The 25,003-nt window shown below is 43.3% G+C and overlaps 1 protein-coding gene across 3 annotated transcripts in view; it reads left to right on the top strand.

The window, feature by feature from the left end:
• Nucleotides 1-25,003, top strand: part of SCML4 (Scm polycomb group protein like 4) — a 144,416-nt gene that overhangs the window by 12,738 nt on the left and 106,675 nt on the right. For 2 of the 3 annotated variants that reach the window (XM_001147023.7, XM_001147087.8), the window contains exon 1: nucleotides 9,421-9,608. The exons of the other annotated variant lie outside the window; for it this stretch is intronic. The gene's annotated coding sequence lies outside the window, so the exon portion shown is untranslated. Of the gene's footprint in view, nucleotides 1-9,420; nucleotides 9,609-25,003 lie in introns of those variants that run through there. 3 annotated transcript variants of the gene reach the window in all.

Below are 25,003 nucleotides of genomic sequence, written 5' to 3'. Positions count from 1 at the left end.
TCTTGTAAAAAATTTTTTTCTAATTTTTAGGTTTTGCTATTCACATTCCTTTTAGTATGAATATCATATTAATATAACTCTGAGCTGGGCCCTTTCTCACAAATTGGGGGAAGCCTGGACTTCCTCTCCGGAGAGTCCTCCAAACTCTCTGGGTTTCATACTTAGTCCAAAGGGGTCTTTGCTGGTTTTGGTCACTGGTAGGTCAGTCCAAGGATCCATTCCCAGATGGTGTTGCCACGTCCTGTTACTGCTGAAAGGAAGCAGTCCAGGCACTCCTCAGGTGTCTCCTGAGCTCCTCAGCCTTGCAGAACCCACTCACCAGCTCCTCCAGCTACCCCATGGCTAGGTCCCCAGTGCTTGCCTGCAGCCTCCACAGGGTTCAAGCGGAGAGAACAGACCCTCCTACCAATTTCCTGATTCAGGTAAGGCCCGGCTCTTAACCCCTACCCAACAACACACACAGGGCGGACTTAGAGCCAGATAAGGTGGTCTGAGTAGTACACAGCACTTCTTTTAAAGACTAAGTTATTCAATCTTAAACAACGCATCTTGAGAATGTCAATATCCAGTCAAGACTTCCTTTCTAGAAGGTCACTCCCCTTGTAAGAAAGAATGGAATTCAGCTAACCATATGACCAACTTACATGGCTGCAGCCCCTTTGTCAGATAGCCAGCTTTCTGCCTCTTATATCCCAATGTTCGCATCCCAGTTAAGTCCAGCCATTAAGTCCTCCCCGCATAGTGGCCTCCTTCCCTAGACTCACTTTCATAATCTTTTTGGTTCTGGCCCCTGGCTTCTCATATGCTAATGTGGTTTCACCTGCATCAACCCAGGATGCAAAACTCAGCCTCCTCATGAGTTTCTGCAAGAAATTCAACCACAGCAAGCATTTCCTAATTTCTGTGGCTCTTCCTAAAGATTGGTATCTGAGAGGGCAGGAGGTCACATGTGCGGCGCACAGCACCCTTATCCTCTACCGCTCCCTACGGTCTCTCTTCTTCCTGGTCTCCTCTGCCCCACCTTCTACTAGTCAGTTGCTTCTTGCTGATTTTGGCCTTTAGCACCAATTCCTCTTCCCTTTTGCTTAGTAAGAGCCCTGCAGTTGTCATTCAGGTGTACATTTCTCCCCAGGCAGCTCCGGTGCCTGGCGGAAAGCAGAGGGTCCTCACCAGTTTCAAAGGTGAAATTAAGCCAGTCAGCATATCCGGGTGGCAGTCTTTGGTTCAGGAATGGCATGTGGCCCAATTCCAGCCAATGAGATGAGAGGGATGTTAGCCAGAAGTTCTAGGAAAGAAGCTTCCTTGCTTCTCTATGGAAGTTACCTGGAGAGGCTCTCTCTTGTGCTGGGTGGGAAAGGGGGAAGCATGTGGCCTGGAAGCAGCTGGCAACAGAACTGTGACCATGAGGGAAGCCAGGCTAAGATGATTCAGACCAGATCTTTGGTGACGTTATTGACCAACTGTTGGGTCACCCTTGCCTAAGCTCATTGGACTCCCTGCTAATGAATGCCCTTTATTTTTATTTTTATTGTTTGAGACAGAGTCTTTCTCTGTAGCCCAGGCAGGAGTGCAGTGGCATGATCTCTGCTCACTGCAACCTCTGCCTCCCTTGTTCAAACGATTCTCGTGCCTCAGCCTCCCAAGTAGCTGGGACTACCGGCATGCACCACCACCCCGGGCTAATTTTTCTTTCTTTCTTTCTTTTTTTTTTTTTTTGAGACAGAGTCTCCCTCTGACGCCCAGGCTGGAGTGCAGTGGCTCGATCTCGGCTCACTGCAAGCTCCACCTCCCGGGTTCATGCCATTCTCCTGCCTCAGCCTCCCGAGTAGCTAGGACTACAGGCATGCGCCACCACACCCAGCTAATTTTTTGTGTGGGTGTGTATTTTTTAGTAGAGACGGGTTTCACCATGTTAGCCAGGATGGTCTCGATCTCCTGACCTCGTGATCCTCCCACTTCGGCCTCCCAAAGTGCTGGGATTAGAGACGTGAGCCACCTCGCCTGGCCTAATTTTTCTATTTTTAGTAGAGATGGGTTTTGCCACTTTGACCAGGATGGTCTCGAACTCCTGACTGCAAGTAATCTGCCCGCTTTGGCCTCCCACAGTGCTGGGACCACAGGCATGAGCCACTCACTGCACCCTTCATTTTTAAAGCCAGTTTGAGCTGTTTTTACTGTTACTTGCAAACTTACTTCCCTCTTTTTCCTCCTCTATTCTCCAGTCCCAGTCTCTAGGTTCACTTCTAGCTCATGTGGGTTTATCATAGATATGGTCCACACTGAAGTTGGCTGTCCTTAAGATGAACTGATCAATCAGTTGCTTTTTATTCACCAACGAGCTGGGTTTTTTTTTTTTTTGTTTTGTTTTTTGAGAATGAAAATTTCAGACTGCATCATCTCTATTCAGATTCAAGTTTTGTTCTAAGGGCAATGGTTGTATTCTTGCTTTTTTGTTACTAAGAAACCCATCTTGGAGATCTTCCCTCAAATAAAGGGAGATGGAACCTCAGGTGATCAACATCTTTATTCTAGAAACTGCAGGCAATCCCCCAAAACTATCTTCTACATGAACTTTAAAAAATGTAAAGTCTCTCTTTGACGGGCCTCTGTGTCCCCCTCCCCTTATCTCTTCCTTTTCCCCGTTACACCACTTTCATAGAAATTGAGCCCAGAAGCAGTAACTGTTTTCAGCTGAAATTGCAGGTACTCATTACTTTATTTGAAGTCTGTTATTCTGGCTCTTTGGCGCACACATAGAGGTTTGACTGAGACTCACATTTGCTAATTCTAGAAGCTTCTCAGTACTCCAGGCAGAGTACTGAGGGTACACTGGGTTTGTTTCTCCTATCTAACTTGGGGGAAATATTGTAGATGGGAAAGAGAAACCTAGTGCTTGGAGATCACCCATTTGAATTAAAGCTCATTTGTTACAAAGAAATACAACTCAAAGCAGAAGCGATCACAAAGAGATGACATTTTAATAGAATAAAGGAACAAAGAGTAAAGGGAAGTCTTCCTTTGAATTTTAATGAATGATTTTTTTTTTCTGATAACAGACATCTGACACCAATCACTTCTGTGGGAGAAAGGAATCAGTTCTAAAAGCCTGTACTAACATAGATTAAGATGAGATCTCCCACTTTAACTTCTAGTTTCTTTCATTCATTCAGTAATAATTATTTGTTAATTTCCTACTACGGCCTAGGCTCTGCACTACATACTGGGGTTATAGTGGAGAAGACCTATTCCCTGCCATCTTGGAATTAACAGCCTAGTGACCAAAGAAAAGTCCCTGATGTTGTCCCTCTCAGTTCTTCCAGCTGTCAGTCACCTGCCCTCACCCATCCAACCCCCTTACCAGACGCTGCCCCTGGGATAAGGGTCTCTGGGCTGTGCTTCCATCAAAACTGCCAGACCTTGAGAAAAATGTTTCCACTCAGTCAGTCCTTGAGTATCAGCCAGGGTCACAGGCCCAGAGCCACAAAGAGAGGAGGCCCTGTCTGAGAGGAGCCATGTTTTGGGCCCAAGAGAATTTGAGTGAGTCGTTTTTCCTTGGATGAGAGTGTTTTTTACTTGATTCAATCACCAGCTTCCTATGTCTTTAGCACATGGCTTGACTAAAAACAAGACAGAGTATTATCAGCTCTGAGAGGACCCTGCTGACCGCAGAGGCCCTTGGGTGGGGAAGGATAGGGAATATGTCCCTAATTTTTGTATTGGCTGCACTAAGCACCCCGCATGGGCTCCAGAAATATTCGTGATAGTGAAGCCCATCCTGGAGGATGTGGGAGCAGGCTTTGGACTCAGGGCACTGGCTAAGGCAGGGGCTGAATGTAACCTATAGCCACTGGGCTGACAAAGCTTTTAGTTTCATTTTAATGATGAAATTTGAGACTTAACATTTATGAGAACCATTATCAAATATGTTTGCCAATGTGACAAGGAAAAATTCTGTTACTAATCAATCAATTAATTCATACCAGTTTTTTAAATAGAACTAATATTTATTTATTTATTTATTTGTTTATTTATTTTACTTTAAGTTCTGGGATACATGTGCAGAACGTGCAGTTTTGTTACATAGGTATACATGTGCCATGGTGGTTTGCTGCACCTATCAACCTGTCATCTAGGTTTTAAGCCCTGCATGCATTAGATATTTGTCCTAATGTTCTCCCTTCTCTTGCTCCCCACCCCTCGACAGGCCCTGGTGTGTGATGTTCCCCCTGTGTCTGTGTGTTCTCATTGTCCAACTCCCACTTATGAGAATTCACACCAATTTTGATTATCACAAAAGAAATGGGTGTTCTTGTGCAGAACATATAAAAGAAAAATATTAAGATAAAAATTCTATCACCAAGGAATCATTACTATTTTTTCTTTTCTTTTTCTTTTTTTTTTTTGAGGCAGGATCTTGCTCTGTCACACAAACTGGAGTGCAGTGGCACCATCACAGCTCACTGCAGCCTCGCCCTCCCCACTGCTCAAGCATTCCTCCCACCTCAGCCTACCGAGTAGCTGGGACTACAGGCACGCACCACCATGCCTGGTTAATTTTTTTCTTTCTAATTTTTTGTAGAGACAAGGTCTCCCATGTTGCCTGGGCTGGTCTTGAACTCCTGGACTCAAGCGATTCTCTCAGTGCAGCCTCCCAAAGTGCTGGGAAGAATCATTACTAGTAACATGTCTCATATTTTGTAAATCATTAGTTTTTTTTCAAAATAAAATTTGATCCTGGATATTATTTTGTAAATTGCAATATTTTCGCAAACATTTATTAAGAACATTTTAAAAGTTTCATTCCGTGTTCTTCTATGACAACCTTTTTGGGGGTGCTTTGTGTATTCTGTGATTTAGGTTGTTTTTTTGTTTATCTTCACTACACAGAACGGTTTTGTCTTTAACTTTAAAAGATCCCTGCTTGAGTAGTTGAAGCTAAGATCTGGCCCCATGAAAGACAGGCCTTTGGGTTGAAGAAGCGACAGACTGGGGAGTCAAGAGATCTGGCACCCACTCTTGTGTAGTCTGACTAATTAGGTTAACTATTTGCTGCAAAATGGTAATCATAAGCCTTATGCTTTCCATAGCCCCTAAGGTTCTCAAACCTGTGTTGAATGATGTGGAAGGGAAGCTGTGGGGCCTCTTGAGTGTGGGAGGCTGTTCTCCCTTCCTTACTACAGAAATGGAATCTTAGCTTTTCTTCCTGTTCTTTCTCCATGCTCTCTCCTCCCTACCTTTGCTCCAAATTGATATCCAAAGCTCTAGTTTACTAGGTCTTATCCTAATGAGAGAAAGGACACTTTTTGCCCCTTTGTAATCATGGCCATATCCATAATCACAATTAAGCACTCCTCCAACCCAAAGCGTCGTGCTGTTTCAGCAGACCAATATTTTGAGTTAGAGATAAAGCAGTTCTTAGGCTTGTGAAATGTCAGAGCCATAAGTGACCACAAAGATGATCTAGTCCCTTATTTCCTTCTCCCGTGTTATAGAAAGTCAATGATTTCACCCATGTCATTGGGTTAGTGGTAGGACTGGAACAAGTGGCAGTGCCAGGATCCATGAGGTGGAATGATTAATTAGAGTATCTTTGGGCACAGAATGCCTGGGTCAGACCTTTGTCTACCACTTCTAAGCTGTGTGTCCTTGGGCAAGTTATTTAACATCCCTAAGTCTCAGTTTCCTTATCTGTAAGATGGGAATGGTATCATAATACCTACTTCATAGGATTGTCATAAATGGGATACAAAACGAGAAGGGCTTCACACGTAATTCTGCAGTAAATGTTAGCTATCACTGTTATAACAAAGGTTGTTTCGGCGGTAGCACTGACTGCCAGTCCAAGACAGAATCCTCTCGATCTGATGCTTGTGTTGGAAAACACAAGTCTTTAGGACAAAGGCCATTTTCAATGTGAACGGTGTCTTTACCAGCAGCTGACAGAAGGATTACTCTTCAAATGGAGGCTACTCTAAGTAGATTTGCATTTGGGACGCCCCCAAATTAACTTGCTCCCTCTGGTTGCCTCCTGCTAACCACCAGCCCAGTAGCACTCGTGTGGAGAGAGTGGAACATGCTGCTTGTGGTCTGAGACAGAAATGTAACCACAGTGCAAAGAAAATTAACAACGTGGCACAACCTAAGCACCCTTTTCATGGGACAGGGATGTACAAGACTTAGAGAGATGCTAGCTCAGAGCAGTCACTTTTCTTCTTAGCAGGCCCCTCAGCTAATACCAGTCATCCCATCAAATTTCTTTTCTCTTACATGTTTAACTTAAATTTTTCTTGGAATTAAAAACATTTAGGATTTTTTAAAATATTGATTTAAGTTATTAAAAGCTATGTTCCTGGTTGCGTGAAGAAAGAAATCCCAGTAAGTTTAAATATATATATTTTAATAAATGTGTGTATATACAGATATATTTAAATAAAAAAATTTAAGTAAAAAATATAAAGATATATTTAAATAAAAATATACATTTAAATAAAAACAAATATATATTTAAATAAAAATGTAAATATATCTAAATAAAAATATAAAGATATATTTAAATAAATTATTTACATATTTATTAAATTTATTAAATTACATAATTTAAATGAATAATTTATTAAATATCAAATATTTTGAATGACATATTTAAGTAAATAAATATGTTTACTTAAATATATACATGTATATAAGAAATATATATATTTTTTGAGACGGAGTCTCGCTCTGTCGCCCAGGCTGTAGTGCAGTGGCGTGATCTCGGCTCACTACAAGCTCCGCCTCCCGGGTTCACACCATTCTCCTGCCTCAGCCTCCCAAGTAGCTGGGACTACAGGCGCCTGCCACCACGCCCAGCTAATTTTTTGTATTTTTAGTAGAGACGGGGTTTCACCGTGTTAGCCAGGATGGTCTTGATCTCCTGACCTTGTGATCTGCCCACCTCAGCCTCCCAAAGTGCTGGGATTACAGGCGTGAGCCACCGTGCCCAAGCAATCCAGCTTTTGTTGATTTCAATTTTAGGCTTTATTACCAAGTTGACCTGTTAGATGACAATGGCTGCTTCCCACATGCACCCACCTTGAGGACAAGGACAACAGTAGCCCATCTGGGAGGAGGCAAGGAGGTTGGGCCTGAGGATCAGAGTGAGAAACCCTCACAGAGCTGGGTAGGAAAACCAGCAACTCCTTTCTTATGGGTAAATTCTGCCAACCCTTTTTCTTCTTTTACAGGACTTGGAGAATATTTCTGATTACTTAAGAAACGTTATTTTTTTTTTATCCTAAGAAACATTTTAGAGTGAAAATTGGTCTAATATCTCAGCCCATTCCAGGTGCTTTAAGCTCAATGTAGTGTGGCATGTATGAGGCCACGGGTGTGAGTATAATAACCACTGCCGCTGGGACAGAGATGCTGTCCAAATTTAAATCATCCATCTTCTTTTCTTTTCTTTCCTTTTCTTTTCTTCTTTTCTTTTTCTTTCTTTTTTCTTTTTTTTTTTTGAGATGGAATTTCACTCTTGTCACCCAAGCTGGAGTGCAATGGCGTGATCTCAGCTCACTGCAACCTCTCCCTCCCAGGTTCAAGCGATTCTCCTGCCTCAGCCTCCCGAGTAGCTGGGATTACAGGCAAGCGCCACCAAGCCTGGCTAATTTTTGTATTTTTAGTAGAGATGGGGTTTCACCATGTTGGCCAGTCTGGTCTCGAACTCCTAACCTCAAGTCCAGGAGTCCCAAAATGCTGGGATTACAGGCATGAGCCACCGCACCTAGCCCATCCATCTTATTTTCTTCTTTTCTTTTTTTTTTTTTTTTTTGAGATGGAGTCTCGCTCTGTCGCCCAGGCTGGAGTGCAGTGGCACGGTATCGGCTCACTGTGAGCTCCGCCTTCCGGGTTCACGCCATTCTCCCTCCTCAGCCTCCCGAGTAGCTGGGACTACAGGCGCCCGCCACCACACCCAGCTAATTTTTTGTATTTTTAGTAGAGACGGGGTTTCACCATTCACAGGATGGTCTCGATCTCCTGACCTCGTGATCCACCCGCCTTGGCCTCCCAAAGTGCTGGGATTACAGGCATGAGCCACTGCACCTGGCCCATCCATCTTATTTTCTTTTCTTCTCCTCTTCCTCCTTCTTTAGTGAAATCAACTTATATGAAATGAAAATGCAAACTACCAAACCTGCCTTTTCCCATACAAAACAACAAAATTTGATGATTAAATGAACTAAAGTAGTGAATTTCTTCTTGCTCAATTAATTACAAGGCTTTGACTTAAAACAATTTTTTATATTTTCATAATAAATTTCAGAGGAGAGATTTCTTATGTACTTCTAATGTGACTCTACACATATATTCAGAGAAACCTCAAGTTGTCCATTGCAGTTTTTTTCACTCTCAGTAACTGGCCAGGTTGTGGCCTAAGCCTTAGTTAGCCCTGGTTGATATTTAGTCCCGGCTAAATTTGTTTGCTGCTCATCCCTAGGAGTAAGCCACATGTTTGTAGAATGGATGTTTCATCTTGTAGGAAATACCTGTGAATATGCCAATATCCCAGAGTGGATGAAATGGGCAATGGGGAGCCCTGCTCCACTTTACAAAAAGAAAGGAAAAGAAAAGATCCGTTCGCCGATATATATTGATTTGCTGCAGAAAATGCAATGGGGCATGGGAATGAATAGTCACTCTTGCCCTGTTTCTATCCTGTGCACGTCCCACCACGTTGAGGTGGGTAGAGATGCTTACACACACACATACAGGCCTGGAGCCAAAGTCAGGGCTGGCTTTAATGAACTGTACACATATGTTGTGGGCAGCCGCTGATTTAATATGTACAACCATGGTGTGTGCACACACCTGGATAGGCACACTGCTCTGGGAATCACACAGGGTCTCCTGAACAATGATGCTATTGTAATATTTCTTTTTGTTTTATTTGTCCAAAGTCAAACATTCACTCTGTCAGATCACCAGTGTCTTATAAGCCTGGTGTTGGCCCACACTGCTGCAGGATTGGGACAAAGAGATGATGTTACAGTCTGGTTTCTATGGCAACAGAGGAGGGGTAATGAAAACTGAAATGTTGGAAACACCCATTCTAACCATTGTGACATAATTCAGGTTATTATAAGGACGTAACTACCAAAGAAGCAGAAGTGTCATTACCTTGCAGCTCATGTCGACAAAAAGCTACACTGCACATTTCTCTTAGTTAGGCTGCTAAGAGGAAGGAAACACGAAACACACACACACACACACACACACACACACACACACACACACAGAGGCCTCGTTTTCTGCATGTAAAATGTGTGTGTTCTTTAAAAGCCAGTGGTTGGCTGGTTTTCCGGACATGATGTGGTTGAAGCTGTCATCGTAATGGAAATTCATTGCTGTAGCTATGGTAAATCGAGTTTTCTGCCTGTGCTGAATGCATTAGTCTAATGAGATGTTTGCAGCTGGAGCGCAGGGCTGCTGGAGACTAACTGTGAGCTACTAACACGGGTGGAAGATAGCTTTTGCAATACTCGGTTTGCATGTGCTGAAAGTCATCTGTCTTCTGAGTCAACACTCCCGACCTGGTAAACAACCTGCTCAGGGCTCTGGTGAACAAGCTGTAGGTAAGGGAGATGCACAATTGGAGGCGTGCCGTTGACACGGGATCTTTCTCTTGTAACTGTCAGCATGACAGGTTACCTGTTTTAGTTTTTTCTGGGTTGCATGCCTACCTCTATGGCAACGCACAAGAGTGTCCTGCACTAAAACCACTGAGTCCAGTAGGTAAACTTTAGTTCCTCATATGCAAAGTACAGCATTTAATTTATTAACCAGATCTCAAAGGGGAAAATGTAACATTGAATTATATAGTTTATAAATTTGGGCTATATACATGTTCATTACTCTTTAACTCTGCATTTAAATACCTAGAAAGTTATTTTTTTCCAAATGTGAACTCAAGTAACCGGTTAGTTATTTTTTCCCTTCACGATAATTTTGCTTTGTTTTGCTTTTTAATTTTAAAAAAATTGTACTATGTCTTGGGATAAAAATATTTACCTAAAATTTGGTTATTAAAATTGGTATGTTATGAACATGTAAAAGTGGTTTTTTTTCAATTTAATTTTATTTCAAATATCCCAGGTAGAATATTTCACATGTCTTTGTGCTGGTTTTTCCTAATTTATGAGGCATACATAAGAATAATATTTATTGCTAGTTTCTGGTTTTAATTCGTTTTTGGGGAAAAAAACTGGTGACTATGGAGTATTAGCGGCAGTTTTCCCAAGCTCAAAATCACCTCCTTCCCAGGTGGAGCACTGTGTCTTGAACCAGCTTCCACATGCTCCTCCCAAAGCATGAAGGGTCCTCTCCAAGTTGATTGCTGGCTGGACAGGAGCGGTGGATGAGGCCAGGGTGCAGGTTGCTGAGCTGTTTTGCTGAGTTGAGGTGCTTGAGTCAAAGTTCTTTCCACTATCTGTGATCGTGAACGAGAGGTGTCTCCTCGTGTTGTCTCTAGATTCCATGACGGTACTCATGAGGGTTAGACAATCAGTGGCTTTCTGAGAAAGTGGTTTTTTACTGATCTCAGACACTACAGTACTTGAGAAAGTAATCCAGGCACTTCAGAATCGGGGTATTTGTTGCATGCTGTTTTTCTTTCTTTTCAACCAGAGGAACCATTTTTGAAGAATGAGGGATATAGCTGCTTTTTTTCTCCACTTTTTTTTTTTAAAGCAAAATAGAATATCTGGAGTGAAAGCATAAAAATGTAAAAATAACTACAAAGGAATTCTTAGTGTGTTAAACTATCTGGGGGGTATAATATTTGTGTGGAGCATTTTTTGTGTTGTTTGGTAGAACTAGCCTGAAAAAATGAGGGGCTGTTTGAGCAACAGCAGCTGGGTGAAGATTACCTAGAAAATCGGTACTGCATGATCATCTAAACTCAAAAGGTTAACGTAGAATCTTCAGTTTTAGGGAAATTTGTGGCTTCACAAACTATAACTTTTAAACAGGCTTTTTGACAGAATTTTTTAAAAATACGAATGTGTTTTCTTTAGCTCTTTAAATTGTGTATGTAGATGAGCTCTGAAATATTTTGGTAAATTCATCAGTTTGCTTCATTTGTGGAATTATAACAAAAGTGCAAAGCCCACAAAAATCCAGTTCTTTCATGTATAACGTGTTTACATTTCTTCCCTGTGCCCCCAAAATTACTTTTATTTTGCTGCAAAAAAAAAAAAAAAAGAAAAGAAAAAAAGAAAAGAGTAAATGAACGGTAACAGAAAGACAAGAAAACAATAAGCGAAACGAGTAAGTTGCTTTTCATCATTTCTTTGCTTTTGGTGGTGTGTTTTCGAGGCGAGGGAAACCAGAAGAAGCAGTTTCACTTTCTGGTTCTTGACTCCTGGGGGTGAGGGTGAAAGGCTGTCTCCTCTAGCAAGCAGCAGGTAAGCTAAGCAGCTCAGCCCACAGAAAACAAGCCAGACCCAAATACTGTCACTTGCTGCAAGAACTTTTATAATGAGAGTTCAAAACAATATTGACTTTAAAAAATACTCAGTAACATTTTCCTATTAAAAAATTCAAGCACTACCCCAAAGTACAAAGATAGACTTTTTTAATTTTTAAAATTTGAAATGATGAGAAAATCGTCTCTGCTGTTTATGTATTTTTAATCTCAATTTTGGATCTCAAATACTTCAATACTTTTAAGGAAACATAATTGAAGTTCCCTGAAATCATAACAAGGAATGCTCAGAGAGGAATAACCTTTCTGGGAGTCTGGGGGCTTAAATGTGAGAGTGCTTCGTAGGTCTGTTTACAATTTTGTGTGGCCTGAGGACACATCACACATGTGTCCACGCATCCTTTATGACATGCCCCTTAAATAACTTTTGGTCCAGGCAGAGGTGGTGGCTGGAGCTTGAAAGGCCCTCACAGGGGCCCTGTTAGGGATCTGCAGGACAATTTTTCTCCCCAAGTCTCTGCCCTCGGAAACCTCAATATCACATGGGTAGATGCCAGGGAGCCGGGATGTGCCCATCCCACTCCACAAGTCCTGAAGAGCGTGGCAGGTGATGCTACCCCTCATTGGGCTGGGAGCCTTAGGATACCAAGCATCTCCAGTGTCATTCTTCCCCTGAGCCCTCAGATTTTATTTGGGGATGGAATGGGAAAGAAGGGAAAGGAGATGAGAAAAGACCCTCTTTTAATCTGATTATCATGGAGCGTAAAATCTTGTCTAACATTTTGTGGATGAAGTTTGTGAAAGCAGTTGCCTTTGGTGTGATCACACAAGCTTCTTTCTTTTGGTGGGCACATTTGATGTTTCTAAGAAGGAACTTTTAAACAATGCCTCCCTAGACATCTTATTTCTTAATTCTGCAATCTCTCAAAAGGCTAGTTTTAGATTTACACATTTTTTAATGTTTTCATTGCCTTCAAAAGCAGACAGGTGAGGAGAGAAGAGGGGGATTAAAAACAGCCCCTGGGAGAGACATTAAACTGCTTGGTACAGATATAATATAACAGAAGCCACCAGGGTATCTAGTAAATTACTCTAAATTTTAATTAATGAGTCACAAAAGCCACACCACAAGCTTTAAAAATTACCCTTTTATCAATAAGGTGATAATTAACTTTCTCTGGAATTAGCAGTTCTCTCAGCCCCGGGGCAGTACACAGCCTAGTAAGTTCTCTGGAATGCTGCCAATTTTTAACAATTGGTCTTTTGGCAAACCTACTGGATTTTAATTCAAACATCTATTGTGACATTTTCCAACGTGGTCCACAGACCATTAGGATCACCCAAATCATGGTAAAATTTCTGAGGTCAAAAGAGCAGCTTGGAATGTTTGAATTGCATTTGAATATGTCACTTTCTCTTTCTTCTTCTTTTTTTTCTTTTCTACCTTTCCCCACCCCAAACTTCTGCATTTGCAAGAGCACAGTGCTCCAGTCTGCTGTAAATCTCTACTAGAGTCTCTGCTGTAAATCGCTGTGCGGAACCCTGCATTTGTTGATACGCCCATACCAAGTCCGAACGCCCTGGCTGCCAGCCCGTGGGTTCTAAGCGTTTTTCATTGTTGTTGCACTCGTCTTGGTTTCAATTCTGGCAAGGGCTCACTCCTTCATGTTTTTGCAAACTCTCACCCGTGGTTTGTCAAATGCTGATCTTTAGTTTGAGACTTGAAGAAGTGCTTTGGGCAAGAGGGCCATTTTGGACATGCTTACAGAGGCTTGGAATTTAGCTTCTTCTGATCTGCATATATTAATGTCTGAAGAGGCACAGACAGGAGCATTCAGCATTGCAGAGCAGCCTGCCCCACAACAGCCCTTCTCAGACATGCATACGCACACGCACACACAAACACACACCCCTCCCAGTGCGGCTGGTCACTGGTGGGTGGCATTCAGGGACAGCCTCAGGAGGGACACTGCTATTTGGGTATAGCATCTGGAGGGCAAGTGGTGATGGATGCAGATCATCCCTTCAAAAGTCAGCCTCCTCTCTTCCCTCTGGATCTTTCAAATGTTAGCATTGCTGGGCTCCTGCTTCTGTCAGCCAAGAGACGTGGCCAGGGCTGGATACCGGTGACAAGGCTTCCTGCTGGGTTAAGCAGGCAGTTCTGACACAGACAAGAACATGCCTGCCTTCAGGCGGATGGGGTGGAGACCAGCAGCAAGCTGCAATTGTGCATTCTGGAATAAATCAGCACTTAGCAATCAGGAGAAGCCCTTTGCTGCCGCGGAGGAGATAAAACACCTCTTACTTCTTGGGATGATTATTTCTTGGGCTACTATTTTAGGACAGAAAGGAATTTATTACCCAGTGGCAGTTCTCACTTTGCATTAAGCTGAAAAGTCATTCCACTCAGTCCATTTGACACTCTGAAGTAATGGGAGTAGATTCTGATATCCACATTGCATATTTCCCGGGGTGACTATTACTATACCAGTTTTACTAGTTGTGTTTTAGTCCAGTGATAAGAAACCATATAAACTCCTCTTACTCTGCCACTAACTTAGACACATGCTACCTAAATTTTCATTTGTGGGGAGGCAGATGTGCTTTTTTTTTTTTTTTTTTTTTGGCAGTTGCATTTTTTGATCAGATAAATGCAACCCACCATTGCTGATTTTCAAGAATGATTGCACATTCCTGCAGCCAGGCTGTCTTAGCCTTTTGAGAAATTGGCTGGGCTGAGGAGGTCTTACTTTGTCCAGAAAACATGCAAGACAGAAGCAGAGGAGTGGAGCAGGCTGTTATGAGAAAATTAGTATGCCAGGAAAAAATAGTGTCAACACTGTGCTTTGAAAGGTGGTGATGTTGTCTGCTTAGCCCCGCGATGGTGACTCAACTTTGGGGAGCTGAATATTTTGTAACCAAAGCCCTTGCCCTTTTCCTCTCCCTGTGCTGATCATTATAGAGAAGACCTCATTGTTTCAAAACGAAACATATGGCCTGAAAGTATTCCTAAAGACATGTGCAGGCTCCCATAAAGATGAGTACTCAACTTGGGAACAAGTGCTGAGCTGGGCAAAGCAAATAATTGCCTTGGCTGGGTCTAAATCCAGCCAGGGGAAAGTGGTATGGAGCAAAGAGGCAGTGGGATAAAACAAAGAGAAGAGAGCCTGTTCCTTCTCCCTTCCAACCGAGCACTAGACCTTCACTCTCCCTCTTGTACCCACGGTGCAGTTCAGAAAGGATTCAGTAATAGCTATGAGTACCATACAGCTGTCAGCTCATAGACCATAGGGGCCTTTTCTTTTGAACTGAAGAAAATATTTTCTCTTCTCCTGTCCTCTTCTGTCCACAGGTCATCCTGGGACATCATCGCTCTGATGAGAAAACCAGGGTTGAACACTAAGGAGTATGTTTTTCCCTGGTGTCCAGAGCCAGGGCCTGCCCCTCTCACCAGGCTCATGAAACACTTGGAGCTGCCATGTCTAAGGCCCTGCCTTAGATGCAGACTTCAAGTCGGCCAGGGGCTGGCCTCAGGATTTTAATCCTGTTTTGACAAGCAGTCTGCCTTGGTGAATGAGGAAAGGAAGAACCGAAGAGAAAAACACAAGACGAAAGCCTATTCCAGGGCATTCATGCTTTTGGTTTTGGAGACAGGATTTGGAGGTCATGTAACTTAACTCCTTTGGGCCTAACCATTTCTGAGTGATTATAGGACTATAAGAATCATTCTCATTCTTTGTGGCCTTCCAAAGAAGAGGCTGACCTCTTTCCTTCACAGTTCTTTAGGATTTAGTGCCCTCATTATTGGGAAATTTTGGTGATGTCAAGGCTTTATCAAACAATTAGCTATTAAGACATGCTGTTGATTCCAAAGAGAATAATCACAAATGTTGCACAATGCATTGGGTTTATTGATCAGTAACGAATTCCACTGGGGGATTAGATTCCTGTTATTTTTTCAGTCGTGAGAAATCTGTGGTCATTTGTTGGATTCAAGCAAGATTTGGTTCATGCTGTTGCCACTGTGGTCTGTGCTGGGGGAGTTTGCCTTGAGACTTAGGAGTCAACCCAGCAGCCATCTGTGCACTGCCCCTTTTATTGGGAATTTTCCCTTTCAGATGCCAAAGGTGCCCGAGCATATTCGACTATATCACTTTTAAGACCTCATTTGCAAAAAAGCTTCAAGTGGAAAGCTGTAGATAGCTTTAAATTTTGGTATGCAAATTACAAAGCATAGAAACAGTGGGGGGAAGAAGCTGGTTCTAATGCTCGAAATCACCACCCACGGTGTGAAAATATAGCTCTTGTTTTGAGTGTCTTAACATAATTAGTACTAGAGACTTAACATAAATAAAGAGGGCAAACAGCATGGTGGGGTTGTGTTGGTGCCTGATGTGGAAATGGTTAATTGGTCCCACAGTGAGAAACTGTACAACCGTGTGTTGCTTTAATGAGACCAGGTGAGTATAAGCTCTCTCCAGGGATGTGAAGTTAGTACTCGATTTGGGAGGTGATATGTGTGAGAATGTGTGGGGGCCAATGATATGATGGTATAGAGGATTGGTTCTTTCTTTCTAGGGCCCTCTCTTTTAGTTAGAAGTCATTTGGCATGAACCCAGTAAAGAAGAATAAATTAACTAAAAGTGATCTGATAGTAGAATAAGAAAAAAGTACATTCAGTGATTTTTTTTTTTTTTTTTTGAGATGAAGTCTTCGTCTGTCGCCCAGGCTGGAGTGCAGTGGTGCGATCTCAGCTCACGGCAGCCTCTGCCTCCCAGGTTCAAGAGATTTTCCTGCCTCAAGTAGATTCCCAAGAAGCTGGGATTACAGGCACCTGCCACCACGCCCAGATAATTTTTGTATTTTTAGTAGAGACAGGGTTTCACCATGTTGCCCAGGCTGGTCTCAAGCTCCTGACGTTAGGTGATCTGCCCACCTTGGCCTCCCAAAGTGCTGGGATTAAGGCGTGAGCCATTGCACCTGGCCTAGAAAAAGGTACATTCAGAAAGGTTTGTCTGATATGCATTTCCCTGGAAGCAGCCCAAATCTCTGTTCAGGTCAAATGCTGAGAAATTGAGTTCTTATTCATTGGCTTGGGACCACGGTAGTGTGAGATTAACTGGAAGTATAATTGTTTAGAAATCATATTTCTGGGTACAGGTTAGGTCATTGTTTTTATGACTATATTTGACATTTCCATGCCTGAAGAAAAAAAAAATTCCATTGGACCAAAGACCCAGCTGGTCCCTGTAAATTTTTAACAGCAGATAACACAGGTTACGGAACTTCCAGGACAAAGTTAAGAAAACCCAGGCCACGCTTTGGCAGAGATTTCCTGTGTTCTGCGTGTGTACTTTGTGAATCGAACATCAGTTTCAGGGGTTTTCTTTCTCATCCCTGAGAGTGCAGATTTAAAACAGAGTAAGGAGAATTTATGCTGGAACCATGGTGCCACTGAAGTCCCAGACCATTTTCCAGCTAGCTCACTCATCTGTGGAAAAGTTAAAATGACAACTGAAACAATATGTTTGAGGGAAAAACATCTAACATTCAAGGAAAGAGTTAAAAGCAAAAACCTGTACTCTGAGAAGTGATCTCGAAGTGAAGCCTGGATTCTTAGACTGAATGGGTTTCAAGGCCTCTCTCCCAGGTCAAGGCCCAAATTCCCTGCTAACGTCTTGGAAGGAGGCAGACAGCACAAGACTCTATCCTTCCATTGTTAGCAAGCTCCAGTTGCTGGCAGTTTCCTACCTTTCTTCTCCAGTAGCTTCTTCCTCCTCTGAGAGCCTACTTGTGTCTTCAGAGCTGCACAGAATCCATCTAAATGGAACCGCACGGATTCCAATTCAGAAAAGCCATTTTCATGGCCACCAGTGTGACCTAGGGCAAGTATCATGGCATCCCTGAGCCTCCTCTCCTCCCTGGAGATGTTCTTCCTGTCAGTCCCCACTGCTGAATGGTTCAAAGGAAACAGTATGTGGAAAAGGGCTTTGTAAACCATAAATGCTGTATGGATGATAATACACATTTGCATCAGTTGAGCATTATGTGCTCAGGGATGTGGAGGGAAGCATGAAACATGGTTTATCTTACTTATCGTGTTTGATCCACACAGGAAGTCAATACAGGAGGGGCTACTTTTACCGCCAACATACAAATGGGGAAACTGAGGCTTATATTATACATAACTAACTTATTGAGGGCCACATGGCCCTAGGAGTCTGTGAGTCTTTCCTCCTTCGGTTTGAGCAGTGGCCAGGGCGTCCGTGTCTTTTCACCTGTGAGGGCTGAAGAGAAAGAGCTCTTTCATGCTGTAGCGCCAGCCTCTCCTGCTCTGCCTGGCAGGGCTGCTGCAGGTCCGGCAGGTTCCAGAAAGGAAATGATTCCCTGGTGTTTCCACTTCGAAAGGCATTTTTGATCCATAGAAAATTTCTTTTAAAGCAGTAAGCTTTTAGGCCTGTCAGACCCAACCCCCATTTTTATTGCAAATATATTCAAGCACCTGGTTTACAATTCTGAGGTGAAATTCCTGGATAATATGACTCACTCACACCCATAATTTTTAAGAAAAATTAATATAATGTCATAACTGAAATATAAAGAAGAATGAGAGAAAGTATTTGCTGATTACTTCCAACGCAGGCACCCGCCTCTGGGCAACAGAACGAAGTGATCAGGGGCTGACACCTGCCCCAAGAAGCTCAGGTTGGGCCACCCCTCCAATGCAGTTGAAGTCAGAGGAGTGGGATTGGTGACTCAGATAACATGAGCTGCTGCGGGTGGTGTGATTTTCCAAAATGATACACAACTCTTGGAATTCTGAAGAAAATAAACAGTCTTCCTTTGATTTATGCACTAATGGCATTCCTGGAAAATAAAGTGTAAAGTGTCAATTACAGCTGAGCAGAAATACATATTGCTTTTTTGTAAAATAAGTTAGTCCCAGGTTCAGAAAAGCGGGGTATTTCTATATGGCAAGACAATGCTTTCATTGTGTGGGTCTGCTCCATCCACTGAGGGACACCCAGCATCCCTGGTCTCTGCCCTCTAAGTGGCAGGAATGCCCACTCTGCCCCCAGCATTGTATCAGATACAACCATCACTGACACATTTCCAAAATGCCCCTCTGCAGAAGCTGTTACCATCACTGTTGAGCACCTGTGGATCAGAGCTGCCAGTCATTTTACCTTCTCCTGCCTCCCCGAACACTCTGATTAATTAAGGCTTAGAAAAAAGATGGTTCTGTTTTGCCAGTTTCCTACATGATCACTATGCAGAGCCCTCTCAAAGATCATGGTAGGAACTTTGGGGTGCCCTTAACATTCTAGGAAGATGCTTGCTAGTGAATTTCTTCTGAAAACTGTAGTTTTAAGCTAAATGAGAAGACCCTTTCTATCATGTGTCAGTCTCCTTCAGATTATGCATAGGTTTTTATCACATATATGGTATTTTAGAAAGCACCTTTGTACGGCCTGGCACGGTGGCTCACGCTTGTAATCCCAGCACTTTGGGAGGCCGAAGACGGTGCATCACTTGAGGCCAAGAGCTCGAGACCAGCCTGGCCAATGTGGCGAAACCCCGTCTCTACTAAAAATAAAAAAATTAGCCGAGTGTGGTGGCACACACCTGTAATCCCAGCTACTTGGGAGGCTGAGGCATGAGAATCTCTTGAACCTGGGAGGTGGAGGTTGCAGTGGGCCAAGATTGTGCCACTGCACTTCAGCCTTGGTGACAGAGTATGATCCTGTCTTAAAAACAAACAAACAAAAAAACACGTTTGTAAAATCCTCACTGTTCTGTAGGTTGGCTTAAAATGATTAACACTACTGAGGGACTGTGATGTTGCAGACATTGTGGGTATCCACACAGCAGCCCAGAAACATCACCATTCCATGTCACAGGCCAAAAGGCAGAGATTCAGTGAGCTTAAACAACTGTACCAAGATCACCTGTTAAGTGGTATAACTGGGTCTCAAATTCAGGTGTGTCCGACTCTAAAACTCACACCTTTTTTCCAGTCTGACCTGCCACTTGAATTAAGTGGCTCCACGGTGAACTTTTTTATCCATGATGTTGAAACCCCATTCTGAGGACTTTCTCCTTGTTCAATACGTAAGAACGAGGTAAGGGAATAAAGATGGCTACAAATTCTTTGACATTCCTTCCATGGAGATGTGGGGTCTAACTCCCCTCTCCTTGACTGGCATGTGTTGCTTGGCTCTTAGGATTGGTGGAAGTGACCTTCGAGGATGGATATATGGAGCCTTGCAGCTCTACTGGGTCTTTGGATGTTAGCTCTTGGAACCCTGAGTCACCACGGGACTGCCCTGGGCACCACTGCCCTGAGGCTGCCATGCAGTGAGAAGCCAAAGGCACATGGAGAGGCTCCGTAGGAAGAGACACAGAGAGAAAGAGGCAGGAGACATGGAAAGATCAGACACATGGGTGAAGAACCCATCCTGGATGTGGACCACCAAGTCCCAGCCACCCTAGCTGCTGCCACACTGACCACAGACAAACTGCCCAGGCAAGCCTCTCTGAATTCCTGACTCACAAAATGGTGAGCTATGAGAAGCTACCAAGTTTGAACTTGTTTTTAAGGCAGCGACTGATAACCGCAGCATGTAGTCATGGCATTCTTTCTGTTGTATTGTGCCTTATTTTTGATGCCTAAGAAAGAACTATCTTCCTCCCGAAAAAGTAGCCAAAGATTCGCTATAAAATATAGTTGACCTCCATTTGGTAGAGATTGAAATGAGAGAGAGAAGTTTTGTTCCATGACCATTCTGTAAACCATTCCCCACCTCCAGCTTCAAAATGTATCCAGTCACACCATCTGAAGCGTGTTTTCAGCAGACACTGTTATTTTAATATGTATTTAATTTTACAGTTATATATATATATATATATATATATATATATATATATAATTTTTTTGAGATGGCGTCTCACTCTGTCACCCAGGCTGGAGTGTAGTAGCACGATCTCAGCTCACTGCAGCCTCTGCCTCCCAGGCTCAAGCCATCCTCCCACCTCAGCCTCCTGAGTAACTGGAATTACAGACGCCCACCACCACCCTGAGCTAATTTTTTGTATTTTTGGTAGAGACGGGGTTTCATCATGTTGCCAGGCTGGTCTCAAATTCCTGAACTCAAGCCATCCTCCTGCCTCCACCTTCCAAAGTGCTGGGATTATAAGCATGAGCCACCGTGCCCAGCCTATATTTATATTTTTAACAATAAACATGTGATTTGAATTTATAAATGTGACATAAAGTTTCATTAAAATGTATTTATTTAAATAGGCCATTTAAAGATTTAGTAAATATTAGGAATGCAGGAGGTGTACTAGTTAGGGTTCTCCAGAGAAACAGAACCAATAGGGTATGTGTGTGTGTGTGTCTGTGTGTGTCTGTGTGTAAAGAGCTCTACTATAAGGAGTTGGTCAAATGATTATGGAGGCCAAGAAGTCCCGAGATCTGTGATTGGAAGCTGGAGATGCAGGGGAGTCTATGGTATAATTCAGTTCAAAAGCCAGCAGACATGAGACCCAAGAAGAGCTCATGTTTTAGTTTGAGTCTAAAGGCAGAAAAGAAAATGTCCCTGCTGGAAAGGAGTCAGGCAGGGGGAGGTCCCTCTTACCCCATGGAGGGTCAGGCTTTTTGTTCTTTTCAGGCCTTCGATGGATTGGGTGAAGTCCCCCCACGTGTGGGTTGCCATCTGCTTTACTCAGTCCACCAGTTCAAATATTAATCTCTTCCAAAAACACCCTCACAGAAACACTTAGAATAATGTTTAACCAAATAACTGGGCACCCACGGCCCAATCTAGTTGAAACATAAAATTAAACATCAGAGGAGGTGTTGGACATGGCAGATATCACAAAGGTGGCACCCCAGGTCTGAAGCTTGGTAAGCACTGCTTTGAGCTAGGGCTCTCTGGTATGGAGGGTTTGGAGCTGAAACCCTGGTGGTATTGTTCAGTTCCTCTGTGGGGACTGTGATCCTCTGACTGTTTTCCATAATGTCTCCTGGGAAGGTTATCTTTCATTTTCAGAGCACCTTTTAGAGACTGTCCCTGGTGGTGACTAATTCTGGGGATGTTTGAGCCGGGCTTCAGAATTCCAGCTGCCCTCGTGGGAGAGGGAGTTTCCCGGCAATCCACCACTGGTGACTGTGTTTATTGTCAGTGCCTCGGCTGCCCACAGATCTGCAGTTAAGCCTCCCTGCTGGCTCCCACACAGGATCACATGTCACACCAACTTGGTCCTCTAGTGAGAGAACGTCTGCCCTGGAAGTCAAGGTTGTTGGAAACCCTCTCACTATTTAGTGTTAAGTCTGGCTCAGTGGTGACACAGATGAAACTGCTCAACAGTTCAGATGGGATGGTTAAAATATGACATCATAGACGCCACGACTGGTCCATGTCTCACAGCCATAAAGGAAGCTGGACGTTTTCATGTCCCCCTCTGGGTTCTGCTTGTTTAGATGATGCTGTTTGGCACCATCAATTTCACTTCCCCACTGCGCACTCTGTGAATTTGTGTCCAGACTGCCCCCAGGAGCAGAAGAAAAAGTCTTTAGGTCAGCAGTTTTATCTCTTTGGCCTCTTTGACAGGAAATGTCATTGCAGAACAGAAAATCATTGAGGGGAACTTCAGGGGGATTGAAGAAGACACATTTTTTCCCATTTAGGCTGATGCCTTTTGATGGGGGCATTTGGGGCAGCCCTCAGCTTACACAAAGTGCTGCAAATCAGTATACCTGTTATTGCTCTCACTCTGTCTTCAGCTGTCTGAGACAGGGATGGAAGCACCCACTGCTTATAAATACAAGATGTGGTAGGGCTGGAGAGAGGAGCAGGGGTAGGCTGATTCAGAAAGTAATATAAAATACACCAGGAACCACAAAATGCAATCAAGAAAACAGGCAAGTTCACAAAAACAAGTTGTATTTATTTTGCCTGTATATTAATAGGATGGAAACAGTGGTGATCTGGCTCCTGTGTAAGAGAAGAAAATGTTTTTATTGTGCTGTATCAGTTTGCTAGGGCTGCCACAACAAAATCCTGCAGACTGGGTGGCTTACACAGAAGAAATTTATTTTCTAACAGTTCTGAAAGCTAGAAGTCTAAGATCAAGGTGCCAGTGGCTCTTGTTTCTCTGAGCCCTCTCTCCTTGCCTTGCACGTGGCTGCCTTCTCACTGTCCTCATGTGGCCTTTCCTTGTTATGCTTCCACTCCTGATGTCTCTTACTTATAAAGACACCAGCCCTATTGGATTAGGGCCCCATCCTTATTATAATACCTCATTTAGGCTTAAGTATCTCTTTAAAAGCTCTATCTCCAGGCAGGGAGTGGGGGTTCACATGTGTAATCCCAGCACTTCGGGAGGATGAGGTGGGATGATTGCTTGAGCCCTGGAGTAGACCAGCCTGGGAAACATAGTGAGACCCCCATCTCTATAAAAAGATAAAATAGCCTATCTCCAATTACATTTCACATTGGGAGTTACGACTTCAATATATGATTTTTGGAGTTGGGGGGAACAATTCAATTTATAACAGTGTTTATTTTAAGATTTCATCTGACAGTTTAATCCATTTCCCTATAAGCGATCAATGGTAAATATGTTTCATAATGGCCTATTATTACTTACCAAACATCTACAGTTTCTTTAAATTTTAGGCCACTCACATTCCTGCTGCACTCACTCCAGATAGCCAAGGGACTTCAGGAAGGTTTCAACTCTACCCCAGGGCAGAGGAGATGATCTGATGTCTCCAGATCCCTTTTAAAGAAGAACTGGAATCTCCACCTATCTCTTCCTTTCTGGCTCCCACTCAACGCCCCTCTCTGCCTTTTTCCTGCCCACAGTGGTGCAACTTCACAAAGTATATCCCAAGCGATGAGAGGAGGCACCAGCAAACAAACCTGCCTAGGACCAGTGATTTTCCTGGGGCTTTGCTGGTGGCATTCTCTATCCACATGTCACTTGATGCCCCTTGACTGAAGATTTCCAGGTGATTCTCGGCCCTACCCAGTATGGCAGGCAGTGTGGGGAGGGCCAGAGTGAGAAGAGCGAGCCTGGGCACCCTTGGAGTTGGACTTCTTACCTAATAGCCACAGACTCCTCTTCTTCACACCTCCCAAGATTGTGTGAGCCTCCAGGACAGAGGCTGATGCTCACAGTGGCCAGCACCAGGGCTCTTCTCTATCTGCCCACGAGCAGCCAGCCTCTCTCTGTTTGCTAACTGCCCTCTCCCCTGACCACATGAGCACAGTGCCTGGCATAGAGAGATGCCCACAGGTTTTTCAGAGGGATCAATGAATGTAGAGAACACCAGGAAACACAAAATGCAATCAAGAAAAATAGGCAATCCTCCCACCTCCGTCTCCCAAAGTGCTGGGATTACAGATGTCGGTAGAGAGAGAGAGGGAGGTGAATAATTATGTGAGGGGTTAGGCACTTGAGGGCTTCCTCGACTAGGCTACCTGCGTTCTGGTTTTGAATTTCAACTCTTTTAATGGACATCTCCACCTACCTGTTCCACAGGCATCCTGAACTCAACGTTTCCAAAACTGGACTCATCATTGCTCCCTTCCCCATATCTTCCCCTTCTCCTTTATTCTGTCTTCATTGAAGGTATCACTGGTTCCCCAGCTATCCAAGATAACAGTTTTAGAATCCCAAACTCTCCTTACCCCATGCCTTCAAATTGGGAAACAGGTCCTGATGGATGTTACTTTCAAAAAAGTTTTCTGCATTCTCCCTTTCTCCATCCACCCCTTGGTGGCCCTTCCTCAGACTCTCATTAGCACCCTTCACAGGGACCACCATGATGGCCTCCTGCCCTGCTTCTCTGCCTATATTTTCTCCTCCCTTTAACCCACTTCATACGTTGCACCATGTTTATCTTTATAAGATGCAGTTCTGATAGTCTTACTCCATTTGTGTTGCTATGACAAAATACATCAGACTGGGTAATTTATAAACAATAGAAATTGATTTCTCAAGGTTCTGAAGGCTGGGAAGTCCTAGACCAAGGTGCCAGCAGGACTGGTGGCTGAAAGCGCTGCTGTCTGCTTACAAGACAGTGCCTTGTTGCTGCATCCTCTAGAGGGGACAAATGCAGTGTCCTCACATGGCAGAAGGGATGGAAGGGCAAGAGAGTGCTCCCTTCACCCTCAAGCCCTTTGATAAGGACACTAAGGGATCTGCTCTCATGACTTAATCATCTCCCAGAAGCCACGCCTGTAAATACTGTTGCATTGTGAGTTACATTTCAACATGAATTTTGGAGGGGACGCTATCATTCAAACCATAGCACTGATCTACTCACTCTAGTGCTTAATAATCTCAGATAGATTCCATTGCTCACACCAATGGTTGCCAAATGTTTTGCCTGTGTTCTCTGTTAAATCATCCCAATACACATATATGTTATTTATAATTACTTAATTATTAAAATATTCTTGAGTACACATCCCCAACATATGTATATTGATAGATTATATACATACTACATTAATGCATTATGCACATTAT

The sequence above is a fragment of the Pan troglodytes genome, chromosome 5 (assembly GCF_028858775.2).
Source record: "Pan troglodytes isolate AG18354 chromosome 5, NHGRI_mPanTro3-v2.0_pri, whole genome shotgun sequence".
Lineage (NCBI taxonomy): Eukaryota > Metazoa > Chordata > Mammalia > Primates > Hominidae > Pan > Pan troglodytes.
Note: the sequence above shows the minus strand (reverse complement) of the source record. Positions and strands in the feature narration are given on the sequence as shown.